The 20,321-nt window shown below is 43.9% G+C and overlaps 1 long non-coding RNA gene across 1 annotated transcript; it reads left to right on the top strand.

The window, feature by feature from the left end:
- The first annotated feature begins 1,461 nt into the window (after positions 1-1,461).
- LOC143018048 (uncharacterized) lies at positions 1,462-20,160 on the top strand. The gene is made up of 3 exons (XR_012965726.1): positions 1,462-3,547; positions 3,916-4,017; positions 18,306-20,160. It is a non-coding gene; the product is annotated as an uncharacterized LOC143018048 (long non-coding RNA).
- The last annotated feature ends 161 nt before the right edge of the window (positions 20,161-20,321 follow it).

Below are 20,321 nucleotides of genomic sequence, written 5' to 3'. Positions count from 1 at the left end.
AATACATTTGCTTACGTATTACGATTTATACTTTATGGAATAATAATACTAACATTTACTGACATTTACACAGGTATGAGAGACGTAACAGTATTAATAATGTTATATTTCCATAATTCAAGTTCCAGCTGGGTGACAATATTAAGAAATTGACTTGGTGCGCGAATTCTACAGAAAACGAATAATCAAGGCATGACCTTGCTACAGTTTGACCTACCGTCGGTTAGTAAACAGTTCAGGCTGAGTATTCATATTGTCCACTTCAACCTCTGTGAATTCCTGTACATTCGCGATCCGAGATGTTACTTGTGTTGTAAGATTGTAGGCGTTCCTTGTATATACTCTATATTACTTGTTAAGCATTGTCGATTCTAGCTTCGTTGACATGGGGTGAGTTTAGTAGCCGCTACTGGTAGTGACTTGCAAACTACCCTTCTACTTCCCCATGTCAACAGAAACTTGGTCAACTTGTTTCTAAACTCTTCTAGCGCCAACACTTACTTGCCCACGGGTAAAGGTCGCGGCACACTAGACATTTCTCCCTAGCAGACTACTTGCTATTTCGACTAAGTAGAAACAACTTCGGTTACGATATTTTGCTTTTTCAAATTTTCAAATGTCAAATTATTCTTGCGTCATATGGTGAGTAGCTAAATGATGAACTAAGGTGTTAAACCCAAAGGTTAGACACATTGTTGAGGTGTTCTTACGGAAGTCTAGAATGTTGTAACCAAGATCGTTTTGACTTGATCGAAGTAGCAAAAGCAAGCATCGTGCTAACCTAGTGTGCCGCCACCATAAGTCATCTTGCAGCTATCACTAGCTGCCACTAAAATAACTAGCCCCGTATCAACAAGGCTTTAAAACGATAGTCTAAGCTTTCATTTCCGAAACATGACAAATGGGTTATCTTGTGTTGAGGAAACCATTCCTGTGATGTTTAGCATGGCGTGAGTATTGCTGCACTTAAAAGTTGAAATGACATCCATGTAATCATTCATAGGGCTAAACGAAAACTGAGACACAGGCGACGCAAGACAGCAAAGGCTGCCTCCGTGCTGCTAAACTAAAGCATATTTTGAACTCTGCTGAAGTAGTACATCTAGAAGCATTTCAAGAGAGAGAGAAGTTCAAACTAGGAAGTCTGCCTTTGCTTTGTGCTGCGTTAGCTGTGCCGCCTGTGTCTCAGTTTGCGCTTAGGCTTAGTAAGATGGCCATCGACTTACCTCTTCCTCTGGAATGCCATGGTTAGAGATGTAGGCGACGCCAAGGTCAGCGAAGGGCTTAGCCAGTTGGTCCCCGATTCTTCGGTAATCCTCCAGGCTGGGTTGTTCATCTTTACCGACTTCTGCAGAAAGTCATGAATGTTAAATAATTATAAGACATACACATATCAACAGCTTTTTATCCTTAACAAAGGAGGTAGCCAAAGTCAAAGGCATAAATCCACTCTCACCCATTTCATCTCCACATGTTCCACTCTCATTCACCATCCTTCCCTTCCTCTTTTCTTGGGTCCTCTTGGATGACGGGTCATCCCTGCATCTTGCCCATTGCCCTGGGTCAGAAGCAATGCAGCAAGACACAGCACATCCACAGCAAGGCTGCTTCATTTAATTCGCGACCCCCCCCCCTCCTCTCCGTCCCCTCATGAAAAAAATAAAAAGACGGGGAGAAATCCCTTCGGGATGATAAATAATAATCTTAATGGTATGCACAATAAACGGAATGGCGCTGTTCTTGTCAGTCCTCGGCGTTCTAATAGTGTGTGTGTGTGTGTGTGTGTGTGTGTGTGTGTGTGTGTGTGTGTGTGTGTGTGTGTGTGTGTGCGCGCGCGTGTGTGATTCACCATGGTCTTGGATCACGTGTTGGGCTCGTAATCGACAGTTATTACCCTCCCGTTTGAGAACTCAGAGCTCGCATATGTTCCAATCTGTAGGTATTGTGACCTTACATCCAGCTCCTTGCCCACCTGTATGCGCGTTTATCTCTCTCTCTCTCTCTCTCTCTCCCCGTGTATGTGTGTGTGTCTGTGTGTGTGTGTGTGTGTGTGTGTGTGTGTGTGTGTGTGTGTGTGTGTGTGTGTGTGTGTGTGTGTGTGTGTGTGTGTGTGTGTGTGTGTGTGTGTGTGTGTGTGTGTGCGTGCGTGTGTGTGTGTGTTTAACAAGTTATTGCAATATACGGGAAAAGGGCTATGCTTGAGAGTATGTCTTTGTATCTTTCAAACTTAAGCGAGACCTAGACGATCAATATCATTGCGCAATATTCCGTATTGTACAATAGAAGGATGAGTGACAAGTCCTACTGCAAATCATACAGCTGTACTGTGGCAGGTCAAAATTAAAGACTACAGTGACAGAGAAAAGAAGGACAGCTCAGCGGGCTATTGCAACTCCGATTAAAGCAACATCAACATCATGCCTCTCCGATATCCTTCGCTCGACTGACGATATTGTGCAATAATATGGAGCCATGTAGGGGTAGAGAAATATTGCACAACAAAACTGAATCAATATAATGTATAAATAACATCAATCATGTAGGACTAGCTTTACACTTAAATTATTTTGTGTTTTTTGATAGGAATATTTCCGCACCACTAGTTCACCCAGATATTGGAAGCATGCGAGTCTCGTATCTTCCTGGTTGCTGGTTCGAATCCCGCATTCTTCTCCGATGCCCACTAATGACAGTTACCAGGCACATAAAAGGACAAAGGTGTTGGCGTGGGCTACAACAACGCGCCTTCTGGTATACGCTTCTTGCCTCCTTCTTGAGACATACGCAATTTTTTTTCATGACTACGAAACGCTAAACCAATAATACGGGTTTCCGATTAAATAAAGGAACTGACGTGCCGGAAATAATAAACTCTTGAAAAAAGGGGGTCTACACATCCCATATTAAAGTATTATTCATATTTGTATCATGAAAACTTGTTTTAAGTTCTTATAAGTATGACTCGCGAAAATGGAGCACGAGAATTGGAGAGTGTACGAGCATACTCGCGTTCGCCAACTATAACCACGATCTTCTCTGCAGGAAATGTCTAGTTCACTTTGGGCCAACCTTGTGGCAGTTGCTGTAGTTAATTTTGCATCTACAGTGGCTAATACCGATGCTTCAGGAAGTGAACCAAAGAGGCCACCATTCTGTATCGTGGAAAGAGTCTTTCACTGTTTAAGATCTCACATGAAACCTTATGGTATATGAACTGTAGATCCCACTGTCGGAGGAAAGAATGTTGTGAGAAGATACTTATGTTACAATCGCTCTCTGTGATTTCCTTCAGCGTGTAGAGGATTACAGACATTGATCGTAATACATTTATCTTCGTACAACATTTTTTCTTTTCTCCGATAACGGGAGCTGTCGTTCATCTTATCAGTGTGTTAGAGCATGCAACTTGCATATGATATATACACTGGTAGCAAAGCCACATTTTCATTGTTAAATATGGAATCATTTTGGTAGTACGCATCGCTGTGAATCGTCTCGGTCGCATAATACGTGTAATTAGTTACATATATGGCACTCGTAAACTGAGGTATGTTGCGGAACGAGCAGTGACGTATATGATCTTAAAAATCAGACAATGCTGTTATTGTTTACAGTGATTTCTTGCTGATACTTTTCTTAAAATATATATATAGAGATAGATAGATAGATAGATTTCATGCGGTAACGTAAAAAAGTATATCAAATATAGGTCGAGACCATTCAAATGCTATCCACTTGTACAAGTCTAACTTGCATTCCATCCTAAAGGACCCCAAAACCAAATAAAAAGCCCATACCAGTTTTGAAACATTCTCGTGTATAAGGTTTACAATGGAAAAAAGAATTACTTAAAGAAGTACAAGGATTATATGGAGTAAACTTCGTACTAACTGATGTCTCCGATGTCGACGACAGGGACAGGCGCTTGCAGTGCTTCTGTAGCCATGACTGCGCATAAGCGACGCAGCAAACCTTAAACGGCTGCTGCGTAGGTCTACCAAGAGTTGCCAGTTGCCGGTGAGATTACTCTAAGATTCACTAAGTTATCAAAAATAATCTTGTATATGAAATTAGAACAAAAAATAGTGCTTACGACCAGAAAAGTTATATAAAGGAATAATTATAAAGCATTTATGGTAGTGTAGTAGATGAGGGGAAATAATTCATTGATACAGTAACTGTGCACTTGGTACACCGAGTCGCTGATTTTTTTTTTTTTTTTATAATCTTTCTGACTGGATTGTGACATCCAATATTTCGGTCCTCCCCAAGGGTGCCTCTGTGTACCCCACGAGTATGTTAGTATCGGTGCAAACTTATAGCATATGGGGTTAGAGGGTACTTGACCCAACTCTGGTGGTAACAATGGTCAGAAAATCCATATAAGTTTACCGCCGTAGGTCAAGTCGGGTCAGGACGTAGGATCAGTCACCACTTGTAAACTGCCTAACCGAGAGGGCAGGAAATGTTACACCTGCAGCCAAACAAAGATGTCCAAATAATGTATGAATGGGTTCCATCTCCTCTGGGACTGTACGGCAACGAGATGGCGGACGGTGCCGTGTAGAAAGGGTGCCTTGGCGCTGGAAGAAGACCAGATCCCTGCCACGTTCACGGTCAGCTACGCCTTGCATAGAATCAACAAAGCCACATGGAAAACCTGCCTTGGGTCAACTCCCTCCCCCCCCCCCTAATTTTCCTTCTGTCCCTGGACACATGTTATTCATGATATCTGCAATAAGGGTAAACCACTAGTGCACACTACATGAATATCCTTTCCACCTGTGGCAAAGAACAAGTCTCCCTCCACCACTGCCTATTCTATTGTAGGGAAATGAGGGACCATTTCAAGACACTACGGGACCTTCTCGGGAACGCCTCCATTGTCCTAGACCGCCTGAGGGCAAACAGCACTTCCAACGTCGGACGAAAACAAATAATCCAGACAGCCAACCTGATCTGTTCCTTCCCCGTGGGAGTCTTTCTATGGCCCCCTCCAGCTGGGACCAATCAAATGGACTCCCTCTACGGTAGAGAACACAAAATTAAGCGCGTGTCATTCCTTTATGGCTCCACATCTCCCCCACCCCCGACACACACATAAACACATCTCTTGATACAAAAACCATTCACCACCGACCCTAACACTACCCCACCCATAAAGTATTGGAAAGCAGTCCCTAAATCGGCTAGTTCCTACCTAGTGCTCCATGATGATTCCAACAGATGATGGATGCTTTTCAAAAATGTCGACAAAATTCATGTACTGGTGTTTCTTGAAAATAGGGTGAGGTTCCATATTGGGTGTACTGTTTATGTGAGGGAACAAGACAAAATTGTGTTTAAGGATTTATTTCATATACTATATATATATATGTGTGTGTGTATGTGTGTAAGGGGGGGAAGCGTAAACACCAGACTCAGAGTGGGAAGTTTAATGCCCGACGTTTCGGTTCTAGTCCTAGAACCGTCTTCAGGGGTGTGAAAATGTACAGTGTTCGCATGAGCTAGTAAGTGTCCGTGGTTGGAATTGGGAGAGGTATCCCGCACTGCCGAAGCTGTCCGGGTCCCCCTCCTCTTCCTGTCACTCCGAGTACCGCACGACTGGACCACCTTACATAAAATACAACAAAGTACAATACATTATTGTATTGTTTTGTTGTATTTGATTTGATTTTATTATATTACATTTATTCTATGTAAATATGCAATGTGGTCCAGTCGTGCGGTACTCGGAGTGACAGGAAGAGGAGGGGGACCCGGACAGCTTCGGCAGTGCGGGATACCTCTCCCAATTCCAACCACGGACACTTATTAGCTCATGCGAACACTGTACATTTTCACACCCCTGAAGACGGTTCTAGGACTAGAATCGAAACGTCGGGCATTAAACTTCCCACTCTGAGTCTGGTGTTTACGCTTCCCCCCCTTACAACATGGATCCCAGACTCCAGATCTTCACACACATATATATATATATATATATTAATCATTACACAATATTTATTTACAGAAATGAAATAATGTCTATCGAGATACCAGCGTAAGCCAATGTTTAGCGGTAATTTGCCAACATCTTACTCCACAAATTATAATTCATTGGCGTACTGGCGCATATGAACCTGAACTCACCTCCAAAGTTGTAGGTCGTAACCATACTCATAGAAAGGGCATGTAACACTAACTGCTCACAGTCCGACTTATTATACTTTTTTTTTCAATCCGGGTGATGTCCACTGAAGTTGTCGTTCACCAGACTGTCTGGCCGAGCAGTCCCGTCTCCATAAAGAATGCCATGTTTTTTTTCCACAAGTCCTTTAAGGAGTATGTTGTGTTTGCGTGCGTAATTATGTTCAATGCAGTCTTCCATAACGTGTTGTATGATATGGGGATATCTTCACTGTGATCATCCAGCCTCTCATGGTGAATTAAAAAGGCGGGATGGTGGCCGCGCCGCAGCCTGGCCAGGTGGCCTCTGTCCTCTCGGGGGAGAGAGGATTCAGAGGAATGGACATCAGGGGGTCAGGTATGCAGCAGTGCGTTGTCCTTCAGACTGTTGACGAAGCAGTAAGCAATATGGTTATGGATATACTACTGGGGGTGGGTGCAATGTAGGTATATGGGTGTTGTTTTTACTTTTCTTGGTGTGTGGGTGTTCTGCCATGTAGTGTAGTGGGTGGGCTGTATTTGTGGAGGTTGCGGTGTCTGTGTGCCGCTCATGTCATGGGGGTCATTGATTTTTAGGATTTATGTCTGATGATGTAAATGGTATGTAGGTATTGTATGTGTGCAACCTGTAATGGTCTTGAAAGCTTTCTTCTGTATAGTCACTAGGGTATTGTGGTGTCTAAAAGAGGTTAGGGGCTCATGCAGAGCTCGCATAATTTATTACTGGGCTTATATTTTGTTTGTATACTCTAGTTATATTTTCTTCGTTGTGTCCGAGTGTTGTACCCGCAAGTGTTTTAGGCACATTGAGTCTAGGTGTGCATTTTGCCCTTTTTTTGTGATGTGTTGTTTGAATGACATGGATGTATCGTACATTACACCAAGAATGTTGGCTGATTCTGTGTGATATGAGGATGTTCCTCATAAAGGGGTGAGGTATGTATTTGCTTTCTGTTGTCCAGCTTAACGTAATACCAAAACTATAAACTTTTTTCAATACAGTTTTCATTTAAAACTAGATCCATGTTAGAGGTTTCGTGTTTATCTTCCTCCTTTACTGTGATTTCCAAATATCAGTGATTCTCCAAATGTGGTACTGTGATATAGATTTGACACGATAGAGTACCAATAAAGGATTATTATTTTTGCTCTCTTAGTTTTGAGCCACAGGCTCAACTATACTCCGCATGAGCTAGTTTAAAATGCCACAAGTAGTGCGGTGTCTTGAGCCTTTCTAGTAATATCGTCCACAGTTTCTGAAATTCCTACCTTATTTTGTATTCTGTCGCGATGCCTCTATGACACCGCTGTAACGATCCACTCACTATAAATTAGTCTATGGCAAGAGTGGACCTTGTAAAGAATGCACGTTCTTAATTAGACACAATATAGTATAGCATTAATGATTTATTCCTTACACACACACACACACACACACACACACACACACACACACACACACACACACACACACACACTGTGTGTGTGTGTGTGTGTGTGTGTGTGTGAGCTCTAACCATGGCGCTGTGGTTAGAGCTCTGGCCTGCCACTACGGAGGTCCGGGTTCGATCCTCGCCCGGGGCTGAAATAATATCAGTATCGCAGCGCTGAGGGGTGTTACTCCAACTCTCGTGGGCGGGGAGTTGGGGGGGTGTGTGTGTGTGCAAGGTCATAGCATTACCCATAGATCGGACCTACGAGCTCTGAGCTCTCTTCCAGGAGGGAAATAGCTGTCGATCACGAGTCCAACACGTGATCCAAAGACCAAGTGAATACACATATACACACACGCAATACACACACACACGTACACGCACACATACACACATATACGCACACACACACACACACACACACACACACACACACACACACACACACACACACACACACACACACACCCACACACACACATTATATCATATATATATATATATATATATATATATATATATATATATATATTATATATATATATATATTTACCAAGGACTACTATTACACAGGACGTGCGCACCCAGGTCCCTGGGTCCGCTAGCGGAGGCCATTGCTTTCTTTGTAACCTAACATTTTATATTGGACAAATATATCACAGCTAGAAACCTAACATTGTATATAGGACAAATATATCAACTATTGACTTATTCAATGCAGTATAAGTTAATATAAAATTTTATAGTGAAATAAGAAACTATTTTTAAGGCACTGTTATGCTTTGAAATGCCAATTTTAGCCGTACTTAACAGGTATTATTGTATGAGGTTAGTGGACACCAGGGTTGGCGATTTTTTTTTCTATCTTTTTAAAAGATAAAAAAAAACATATCTTTATTTAAATCATATTTGATTTAGATAGATTTTTTTTTTTTTTTTATAGATTTTAGATATTGTGGGATTGCTATCTGATATGCGATCTGATTACTAAAGGACATTTTAGCATATTAATATAAGGAGCAGTGTTATATAGACTTGCCATAAGTGTACAAGGAACGGTATAAGCCGTACGTGAGGACGGTATGCTCAGATTCACTCGATTCCTCCAAGAGTTTTCTCATCTTGGTGACATTTGCTGCATTGTCTGCCACAACACTTCCAATCTTGTTCAGCCTTCTTGATCAAATTTTGTACAAGTTGTAGAAGATATTCAGTAATGTGAGGTTTCCCTGATGTGTCTATTGTGCCAACTAAATAAATCTGACCAGTGGATGTTGTTAGAGTGACACATATTATGGGTTTATTATGGATGTTAGACCACCCATCAATTGAAAGACATACAGTTTCATTATTCAGGTAATCTGCACACTTTTTATATTCCTTTCCATACTCAAGATCCATGTACTTATCAACAATATCTTTTCTGGATGGAGGAATATAACCTGGCCTCAGGTTTTGAACCATCTTGAGAGACTGAGGATGCTGAACAAGACGAAGTGGTGAATTTGTAGCAAATGTAATTCTTGCAACTTCTTTGTCGAGATTTTCCTTTTTGAGAGGCTGAAGTTTTTATGATAAATCTGTCCAGAGATATTGATGACATTCTTTTAGATGAATGAAAATGATATAGAAGTGGCGCCTGTGGAGGAGTCTGATAGTGACCTTTTTAATGGTGGAGTCAGGTTTGCAGATAATTCAAGTGGAGCCGATGATGAAGGGGTTGAAGCTGTTGATACAGATCCTGAAATGGAAACATAAAATTTTAGCATATTGCATAGTTTATAAATGAATAAATAAATGAATGAATACAGTGTGATTTAGGCTACTTTTGAGTACAGTAGTTATTGTTTTAGATAATGATCATATTCACACAAGCCACTAAATTATTTGGAAATAATTAACAGGATATGAAATAGGTGGGCTTGGAATTCAGCCCACACAGGATTCAGTCCACTTTTAAATTCACTAAAAATAATGGATTAGTTGGGTTAGGTTAGGCTAAATTCCTTTGGGCTGAATCCCATGTGGGCTGAATTTCAATGGAACCTATGAAATATATTACACAATATTGAGTTAAATGAATAACAATCATCTAGGCCCCAAAGGTGAGTGGATTCAGTATATAGTGATATAGTCATTACCCAAATTTAGAAATAATGAAGTTGAAGTATCATCTCTTTAGGCCTTCACATTTTTATTGCACATGCTCTCCATTGTTCACCAAATTTATATAGTTGCGTATGAAAAGGGAGAAATGCACACAATATAAGTATAATTATTTACCTGGATCATCAATTTCTTCTTCTGTATGCTGTGGCTGACCTTGGTATTTATCTCTGTGAGATTTTAATGTTGACACAATGCCCTGTAGTTCCTGGCTGCAGTCTTTGCATTTAGCTCGGTACCCTTTACCAGAAGTTGTTGGTAGTTTTTCAAAATAATTCCAGACAGGATATTTTTTTTTCTACCTGAAGGAACCACTCTGCCAGGTCCAGAAGACATCCTTCCTGGTTGACTCCAAAGCAGCAACTCAGTGAGAAGCTATTTACCTAGAATAAGTTTCAATAAGAATCTTGTTGGAACTTGTTGTGGGCTGCACAGTGATATACCGTTCCTTGTATACTTGTGGGAAATCTATATAACACTCCTCCTTATATTGATATGCTAAAAATGTCCTTTAGTAATCAGATCGTATATCAGATAGCAATCCCACAATATTCAAAATATATAAAAAAAAAGATTATTTAAATCAATAAATCTTATTTAGATAAAGAAGAAATAGATTTTTTTTATATTTCTAGAAAGATAAAAAAAGAAAAGAAAAAAAAAAATCGCCAACCCTGGTGTCCACTAACCTCATACAATAATACCTGTTAAGTACGGCTAAAATTGGCATTTCAAAGCATAACAGTGCCTTAAAAATAGTATCTTATTTCACTATAAAAGTTTGTATTAACTTATACTGCATTGAATAAGTTAATAGTTGATATATTTGTCTTATATATAATGTTAGGTTTCTAGCTGCGATATATTTGTCCAATATAAAATGTTAGGTTACAAAGAAAGCAATGGCCTCCGCTAGCGGACCCAGGGATCTGGGTGCGCACGTCCTGTGTACGAGTAATAGTAGTCCTTGTTATATATATATATATATATATATATATATATATATATATATATATATATATATATATAAGAATAAGAATAAGAAGAAACAAGTAGAAATAAACATTCCTAAATCAACGAATACAAAATGTAAGATATATTGTAACCATATTGACAGCGATGAATCAAAACACACCACACAACTACAAATTAAGTTATCGTCAGGGAGGAGTAATGGTTTCTTGATCATCCGGGAGGAAGGAAACCTTTCCAACCGTAGACGAGGTGAAACTTTTTTTTTTTTTTTTTTTTTTTTTTTTTTTTGGTGTGTGCTTGAATCCTTGCGGATTTGTCCGATTTCGGGGGTACGTGACAGGTTTCTGAAAATAATCAGGCTATAATTGCAAACCTGTTTTTAGAAGTGGCCTACATGTGCTAGGCTAGATGTGACCTCCTCCAGAAGCAGCAGTTAAGTTACAATGTCAACAAGGTAAATCTTGGAGTTATGTCACGTGAGAGAAAGCTGTGTTGGACTACAGTTGTCACACAACCTTGCAAACCCATAATATTTCTTTGTCGCGGCTCGTGCCGCTTAAATTCTTCTTATCGGCTTAAGAAACCTGCACAGCGAAGCTATAGCGATAATCCCATACCACACTCCTGGTCATATGGCCATTTCCCGAAGGTTGAGTGTGGTTTGAATTTTCCGCCAAAATCATCGGAAATTTAAAATTCCCGGCTCTGTGCAGGCATGCGCATTGTCGACCCCACCTCCCCCTCCCTATCCCCTCCCTTCTTACCCGGCTAGCTCGAGCCAGGCGTCGCGTCACTTCAATGAGAAATGAAGGCTTCGCCTGTGGGAGGAGGGAGGGACCCTAAATCTGTGCAGGTTTCTTAAGCCGATAAGAAGAATTTAAGCGGCACGAGCCGCGACAAAGAAATATTATCGGCTGAAAGAAACCTGCACAGCGAAGCTATGCATGAGACGAGGACAGGTGGGAGGAGAGGTGAAGCCTGAATCAAACCGTTATTACGTGTGTCTTTCCTATGGGAGACTTATTCATTTTATCACTCAGTAGAGGGGAGAAAGAAACGTCAAGTACCCACGCCGAAGAATGTGACATGCACAACATTGCACTGTTCACACAATGCGTAAATTATACGAAATTTGTATCCTGTTCAACGGTTCCTGGCCCCTCCCCACTCCTCGGTCGCCCTTTGCCCCCTCCACTTTTTTGAGATGAGAGGGGTGGAGCCGTTTCCATGGCGACACATGGGACAGGGGCGACCGAGTGGTAGAGACACCGTGTCCCCAAGGGAGTCGTCGATGTCCAGTCCCTAGGTCCCGCCGGAGAAACTCCAGCGATGCCACAAAGTCCCTGATGCTGTGGGCGTGCGGGGCATGGCCCGGATCGGCTCTCTCCCAAAAAGCGGAAGGGCAGGTGCGCCCGGGACCTCGGGGTTAGGGGAATCCTAAATTTCGAGTTGTAGAAGAGATGATCCTCAGAAATCTCTTCCGTATGGTCCACGTAGTCTTCGAACGCACGGACCGGGCGCAGTGGATGTGGGCGTCCTCCCTCCCGGAAGGATTGTATTCTGAGAGGGCCGATCATGTCGTCCGCTCGGCCGTTCCTGGCCAGGAATGTTGGTGATGGAGAGAGGGTTAGGGCCGAGCTGTCCTCCTCCAATTTGGAGACGGACGGGTGGCGGGTGATTGCCGCCAGCTGTGAAGCCCTGTAGTCCGTAGTCAAGGCGAGCAGAAAGGCGACGCGTCGAGGGAAGTGTTCTTCCTCCATAATGGCCCTTTCGAACGCCAGGTACTGCAGAACACGATGCAAGGACCAGGCCAGGACCGGTTGATGTCTCGGCTCTCTCGAGGCGCTGATCCCCTTCATTAGGAGGGTTCACGCCCTCTGTGGCACTCGGATGTTCATGCCAAAGCGTAGCGGATCAGTGAGGGCTGTATAGTGAGGCAAGATAGTCGCCGGTGCCCTGTTGGTGGAGGTAGCCAGCCAAGTAAGGAAGTCCGGGACCATGCTGGCGGAGATGGTCACCATCGCGCGTCTCCGAAGGCAGTTCCGGAATCTCCGTCAGCAGGACCCACACTGCCGCACTGAGGACGGAAGGTGAGCTCTGAGCATCTTGTCTGCTGCCTCTGTAGAGAAGAGTTGGCTGAGAGCTCCCCGTAGAAACTCCAATTATCAAGTTGGAGTGACGCTTGGAGAGGCGCGGTAAGGCTGTTGGCTAGGCAGGCTGACCCCAGTAGAAGGGGAGAAGGGCCCCATCTCATTAGCTCCCCGAACCACGGCTGGGTTGGCCAGTAGGGAGCTATCAGGAGGACCTGACCCTTGAAGGACCTGAGGGTCTGCATCACCTTCAGGAGGACTAGTGTCGCTGGAGGAGGAAAATGAATACGTACCTCCAGCTGTTCCAGTCCTCCGTGAAGGCGTCTGGGCCTCCTGTGCGTGTCCTTTGGATGCAGGTGAGGTAGAGGGGGAGCTGGGTCGTGTTTGGGGAGGGAGGGAGAACGACTCGAACACTTGTGGGCGTAGTTGCTACACTACGTAGATCTCTTGAAACCTGGATAGAGCGACCGGCGTAGGGCCCCCGACCGAAGCCAGGGACGCAACAACCTGTGGAGTGCTGAGGGTATCGGCCCGGGCAGGTCACGCGGGAGAAGCAGTATGCTCCTGTCGACCTCCCGTACCAGCCGTCGGCGCCCCAAGCGGCTCAGTGGAAGGTCCGGGGTCGCGAAGTTGAGGCAACCCCCCCCCCCGCCATCGAAGGAGTGAGGACGTGTGAGAGAAGCACGCTCTTTTGGCGCAGGGGAGCACCCGAAGGACGCTGACTGTGTCCCACTCAATCCCGAGCCAATAAAGTCTCTGTGTGGGAGCAAGGGCAGACCCGTCCCAGTCCACCCCGAACTCCACGTCCGCCAACACACTCAGAGCCACTGAGATGTCGGCCGATGCACCCTCCCCGGTGGGCAAATGCATCAACTAGCCGTCTAGGAACATGAGTGTGGAGACGCTTGCTTCCGTCCAACGTACGCCTACCACTCTCACTAGTTTCGTGAAGATCCTCGGGGTAAGCGAGAAACCGAAAGGGAGTATGCGAGGCCAAGTTCGTTTCCGAGCGAACTCGTCCTTTGGCGTTAGTCAATAGGCTTCGTCCTGGGTGAAGAAGTTCACAGAGCGTCTACCACAAAGACGGGCCTGGACCCTCGGTATGTACCCAACTCACCCCAAGTCTTCCCGCGGGAAGTCCTCGAAGCCCGTGGCGAGCGTCTTCATCCAATAGTGTGCTATGGCAATTTGTGACGTCTCATCACCCACAAGCGGACTTCTATATGTTTAATACCTAGTGACATCATGTGATTATACTGTGACGTCACCGGATTGATCATGGCGCCATAGGATCGTCTCGTGACGTCACAGGGACACAAATTGACGTCATAGGACTACATGGTGACGTCAATTTATCACATAATGACGTCATCTTATCATACCGTGACATCACTGAGTCACAGTGAGCGTTGAAATAAATTTTGACATGGTAAAATTCTGGACCATCATGACTGTAGAGTAAATTAAGTTGAATAGGAAAAGTCATGTTCATTTCGACCTAAGTCACAGTGAGCGTCGAAATTAATTTTAACATGGTAAAATTCTCGATCATCATGACTGTAGATTAAATTAAGTTGAATAGGAAAAGTCATGTTCATGTTGACCTGAGTCACAGTGGGCGTTGAATTAGTTTAACATGGTAAAATTCTTGACCATCATGACTACAGATTAGCTTAAGTTGAATAGCAAAAGTAATGTTCATTTCGACCTAAGTCACAGTGAGCGTCGAAATTAATTTTAACATGGTAAAATTCTCGACCATCATGACTGTAGATTAAATTAAGTTGAATAGGAAAAGTCATGTTCATGTTGACCTGAGTCACAGTGGGCGTTGAATTAGTTTAACATGGTAAAATTCTTGACCATCATGACTACAGATTAGCTTAAGTTGAATAGGAAAAGTCATGTTCATTTCGACCTAAGTCACAGTGAGCGTCGAAATTAATTTCAACATGGTAAAATTCTCGACCATCATGACTGTAGATTAAATTAAGTTGAATAGGAAAAGTCATGTTCATGTCGACCTGAGTCACAGTGGGCGTTGAATTAATTTAACATGGTAAAATTCTTGACCATCATGACTACAGATTAGCTTAAGTTGAATAGGAAAAGTCATGGTCATTTCGACCTAAGTCACAGTGAGCGTTGAAATCAATTTTAACATGGTAAAATTCTCGACCATCATGACTGTAGATTAGCTCAAGTTGAATAGGAAAAGTCATGTCCATTTCCACCTGAGTCACGGTGAGCGTCGAAATTAATTTTAACATGGTAAAATTCTCGACCATCATGACTGTAGATTAGCTCAAGTTGAATAGGAAAAGTCATGGTCATTTCGACCTGAGTCACAGTGCGCGTCGAAATTAATATTAACATGGTAAAATTCTCGACCATCATGACTGTAGATTAGCTTAAGTTGAATAGGAAAAGTCATGGTCATTTCGATCTGAGTTACAGTGAGCGTTGAAATTAATTTCAACATGGTAAAATTCTTGACAATCATTACTTTATATTAAATTAAGTTTAATAGTAGAAGTATTTTTAATTTCGACCCGTTTTTTTTTTTTTTTTTTCAAGGTCAAGGCATTTTATTTATGTAATACCTAGCACTTTGCGCCAACTTAAACTGTACTATTTAAAACTGATTTTCCTCTTCTCATTACACTAAATGATTGTAGTTTCTTTGAACTAATTTATACTCATTTTAACTAACACTAGACTCCCTAAGTCTAAAGTTCTTTTGTGTTTTACTTGGGGGTGGAACATCAGGTAAGTCATCTTTAAACTCAAGCCAAGTGAAGTTGATAAGAGGTTGGCTGTGGCTCATGAGAAGGACTGGGTGGTGATTTTTTTTTTTTTTTTTTTTTTTTTTTTTTTTTTTTTTTTTTTTTTTTTTTTTTTTTTTTTTTTTTTTAAGAAACCTGGAAGGAGGGTGGTGCCGTGAGGCGTTAGAAGACCATTGAAGCTCGGAGGTATGGGGCTGCCGAGGCCTGATGATCCTCGGGGAGCCACCCTCCGTATCATAAGACACGTCCCCTTGTCCTCCAAGAGGCCCGGGTTCTTACCACGGACGACTTGAGGACGTATGGGGAACGGAGTACGAGTGAAAAAGGTCAAAGTCTACGCCTAGGGCCTGACAAAGAAAGTTATAAGGCGTTATAGGACCATTTTTGGTCGTAGGTATGGGGCTGCCGAGGCCTGATGACCCTCGGGGAGTCACCCTCCGTATCATAGGACACGTCCCCTTGTCCTCCGAGAGGCCCGGATTCTTACCACGGACGACTCGAAGACGTATGGGGAACGGAGTACGAGTGAAAAAGGTCAAAGTCTACGCCTAGGGCCTGACAAAGAAAGTTATAAGGCGTTAAAGGACCATTATTGGTCGAAGGTATGGGGCTGCCGAGGCCTGATGACCCTCGGGGAGTCACCCTCCGTATCATAGGACACGTCCCCTTGTCCTCCGAGAGGCCCGGATTCTTACCACGGACGACTCGAAGACGTATGGGGAACGGAGTACGAGTGGAAAAGGTCAAAGTCTACGCCTAGGGCCTCACAAAGGGAGCCATTAAGGCGTTAGAGGACCATTATTGGTCGGATGTATGGGGCTGCCGAGAGGCCTGATGACCCTCGGGGGCACCCCCTCCGTACCATAGGACACCGTCCCCCTGTCTTCAAAGAGGCCCGGGTTCTTACCGCGGACGACCCGAAGACGTATGGGGAACGGATTACGATCGTACAAGGTCAAAGTCTACGCCTAGAGCCTGACGAAGCAAGCTATGAGGCTGTTAGAGGACCATTGATGACCGGAGGTTTGGGGCTGCCGAGAGGCCTGATGACCCTGGGGGGCGCCACACTCCGTACCATAAGACACGTCCCCCTGTCTTCAAAGAGGCCCGGGTTCTTACCACGGACGGCCTGGAGACGGGGACGTATTGCGATCGTATATGATCAAAGTCTACGCCTAGGGCCTGATACAAACCGTGAGGCAATAGAGGACCGATGATGGTCAGAGGTATGGCGCTGCCGAGAGGCCTGATGACCCTGGGGGACGCCACACTCCGTACCATAAGACACGTCCCCCTGTCTTCAAAGAGGCCCGGGTTCTTACCACGGACGGCCTGGGGACGGGGACGTATTGCGATCGTATATGGTCAAAGTCTACGCCTAGGGCCTGATACAAACCGTGAGGCAATAGAGGACCGATGATGGTCGGAGGTATGGCGCTGCCGAGAGGCCCGATGACCCTGGGGGGCGCCACACTCCGTACCATAAGACACGTCCCCCTGTCTTCAAAGAGGCCCGGGTTCTTACCACGGACGGCCTGGAGACGGGGACGTATTGCGATCGTATATGGTCAAAGTCTACGCCTAGGGCCTGAAACAAACCGTGAGGCAATAGAGGACCGATGATGGTCTGAGGTATGGCGCTGCCGAGAGGCCTGATGACCCTGGGGGACGCCACACTCCGTACCATAAGACACGTCCCCTGTCCTCCGAGAGGACCCGGGTTGTTTACCAGGGACGGCTCGAAGACGGGGACGGATTGTGCTCGTATAAAATCAAAGTCGAAGAATGAGACAAAACCAGCAGCCAAGCGGAAAGCGATAAAACTAACAGACGATTAACCAGCAGGAAACGGGACCGCCTGCTCCCATGTGGGCAGCGAGTTAACCACTCCGTTCCGTTTCCGCGATCTAAGTGACGCGACGCCCGGCTCGAGCTAGCCGGGTAAGAAGGGAGGGGATAGGGAGGGGGAGGTGGGGTCGACAATGCGCATGCCTGCACAGAGCCGGGAATTTTAAATTTCCGATGATTTTGGCGGAAAATTCAAACCACACTCAACCTTCGGGAAATGGCCATATGACCAGGAGTGTGGTATGGGATTATCGCTATAGCTTCGCTGTGCAGGTTTCTTTCAGCCAATAATACAGTAGTCATCCCTTGCTCGTTTTCTATTGATCACATCTCCCAGCACGCGTACCGAACAGGTACCACTGTGAGACGTTTTCGCTTCCCACTTCACAAACTTACCACTCTTCCTCCACTACTTTCACCCTCAGTTATGTACGTTGAGATCTGCTTCATGGTTCCAGTGTATTTGTAATCTGATTTTGTAGTCTGATTTAAACTTTCTTCTCTGTACTGCTGTTTCTCCTACTTCTACTGTCTCTCCTCCCTCTGCTGTCTCCTTCCTGTCGTGCTTCTTCTCCCTGCCGTGCCTCTCCTCCATACCCTGCTTCTTCTGTCTGTCCTTTCTCCCCTCCCCCTGGAAAATTTTCTGCTGGCCCTCACGTTGTGCAGTATTATAGTGTAGTCTGGTGACTTGCCTGTGTGGTGTGCAATGTTACTGTGGTGTACAGTATGACTGTTTTGTATGCAGTATGAGTGCATAGTGTGGTGAATGACTGTGTGGTTGCATTACTACGTTGTGGTGTGTAGTATGATTGTGTAAGCTGCATTTTTTCAAATTCCAGATCACGATGGCTTCCTTGGGCAAGAAAAGAATGTACAGCGAGTCTTACATCAAATTTGGCTTCACATCTATTAACAAGCAAGGGAAAGGATTCGCCGCAGTGTGTGATCTGCCAAAAAGTTCTTTCAGAAGGATCCATGAAACCTAGTCTTCTCAAGCAACACCTGTCCAGCTGTCATCCTGAACTTTCTGATAAAGACCAGTCCTATTTTGAGAGAAAGGCACTTGTTCTCAAGCGTATCAAATTTGATCAGGTACATAAACAAAATGAAACTAGCCTCCGTGCCTCATATATGGTTGCCTTGATAGTTGCACAAAATAAAGATTTCCCCACACAATAGTTAAAACTTTTGTCTTGCCATGTTGCAAAGATATTGTTGGCTGCTTCTTCGGATAGAATGCGGCACAGAAGCTAAAGACATTGCCATCGTCAAATGATACTGTGCATCGAAGAATATGTGACTTATCAGAGGACATCAAGCAACAAGTTATTGCGGAAATCAAGGAAGCTCCTCTAGGTATGTTTCCAATTCAACTTGATGAATCAACTGATATATCATCTTGTGCCCAGCCTCTTGCCTACACGAGGTATATAAAAGACTCAGATTTTAAAGAAGAGTTTTTCTTCTGTCACCCTTTGGAATCTACAACAACAGGAGAAGACATCTTTGAAGCTGTGTCTGGCTTTTTTGAAAAAGAAGGGATTTCTTGGGCAAACATGGTGGGATGTACAACAGATGGTTCCCCTGCAATACTAGGCTGTCGGTCTAGATTCCAAGCAAGGGTGAAAGAGGCCAACCCCAGAGCAAGCAAGATGCACTGCAATATTCACCGCTTTGCATTAGCTGTGAAGACCCTACCTCCAGACCTCAAAACCGTAATTGACGATGTTATAGCCACGGTCAGCTTTATCAAAAACAGTCCGCTGAACACAAGGATACTGCGTCTTTTGTGTCAAGAACTTAATGCCGAGGAAGAGTCACTCCTTTTTCATACAGAAGTAAGATGGCTATCGAGGGATAACGTAATGGCTCGAGTTGTGACATTAAAGGGGGGAGCTGAAGGAGTTCTTCGAGAGAAATCAGAAGGAAAAAACAAGGAAGTTTGTGAACAAGCTTTCAGACAACAAATGGATCACGAAACTGGCTTATCTCAATGATATATTTTCTCGCATCAATGCAGTCAACAGATCACTTCAAGGTTACTCGGCAACTGTGATTGGTTTTGTGGACAAGCTGCGAGTTTTTCAAATGAAACTCAAACTTCGGCAAGAAAAAGTCACAGCGGGTCGGTATGATGCTTTTGAGAATATGAGTGTAAAGATGATGTGAATGAGGTCAGTGGTCTCATCCATAAGCACTTGGTTTCTCTCAGTCAAGAGTTAGAAAATTATTTTCCTGATATCACAGACTTAGATTGCCAGCTCATTCGAAATCCATTAAAGGTGGACCCTACATCCCTTCCAGATGAATTGCAAGAAGAATTCATCGACTTTGTCAATGACTCAACTGCAAAAGATTCTTTTGATAGTTTGTCACTGACCAGATTCTGGTCAACAATGGCATGTTCTTATCCTACTTTAGCAAAGAATTGGGTACGGAACCTTTTGATGTTTCCATCCACATACCGCTGTGAGCAGGGATTCTCAGCATTGTGCTTGATTAAAAACAAGTTACGTTCACGTCTCGCAGTCAAAGACGACATAAGAGTGGCTCTTTCAAAGACTGTACCAAGGACTGACTTGTTGGTAGCAAATAAACAGGCCCAACCATCTAACTGAATTGTCTATACTTGCATTTTAATGTAGTAACATGTGTCTGTGTCACAATTTAAGCTTAATAAATTAAGCCAATTAACCATGCATTTATTTTCATCCTTACTGATGCTGCATTGTGGGTAAGGGGTACATGACTAATACTGAAAGACTTCAAGGGGTACACATGATTAAAAAGGTTGAGAACCCCTGCTTTAGAGCCTCGATGGAGTTTGAATAGTGGTAGTTGGCTTCGAGTAGCTA

Source organism: Oratosquilla oratoria, chromosome 34, assembly GCF_046742065.1.
Source record: "Oratosquilla oratoria isolate Oo_2021 chromosome 34, ASM4674206v1, whole genome shotgun sequence".
In the NCBI taxonomy this organism is placed as follows: domain Eukaryota; kingdom Metazoa; phylum Arthropoda; class Malacostraca; order Stomatopoda; family Squillidae; genus Oratosquilla; species Oratosquilla oratoria.
The sequence above is the reverse complement of the archived record's forward strand: the minus strand, read 5'-3'. Positions and strand labels throughout refer to the sequence as shown.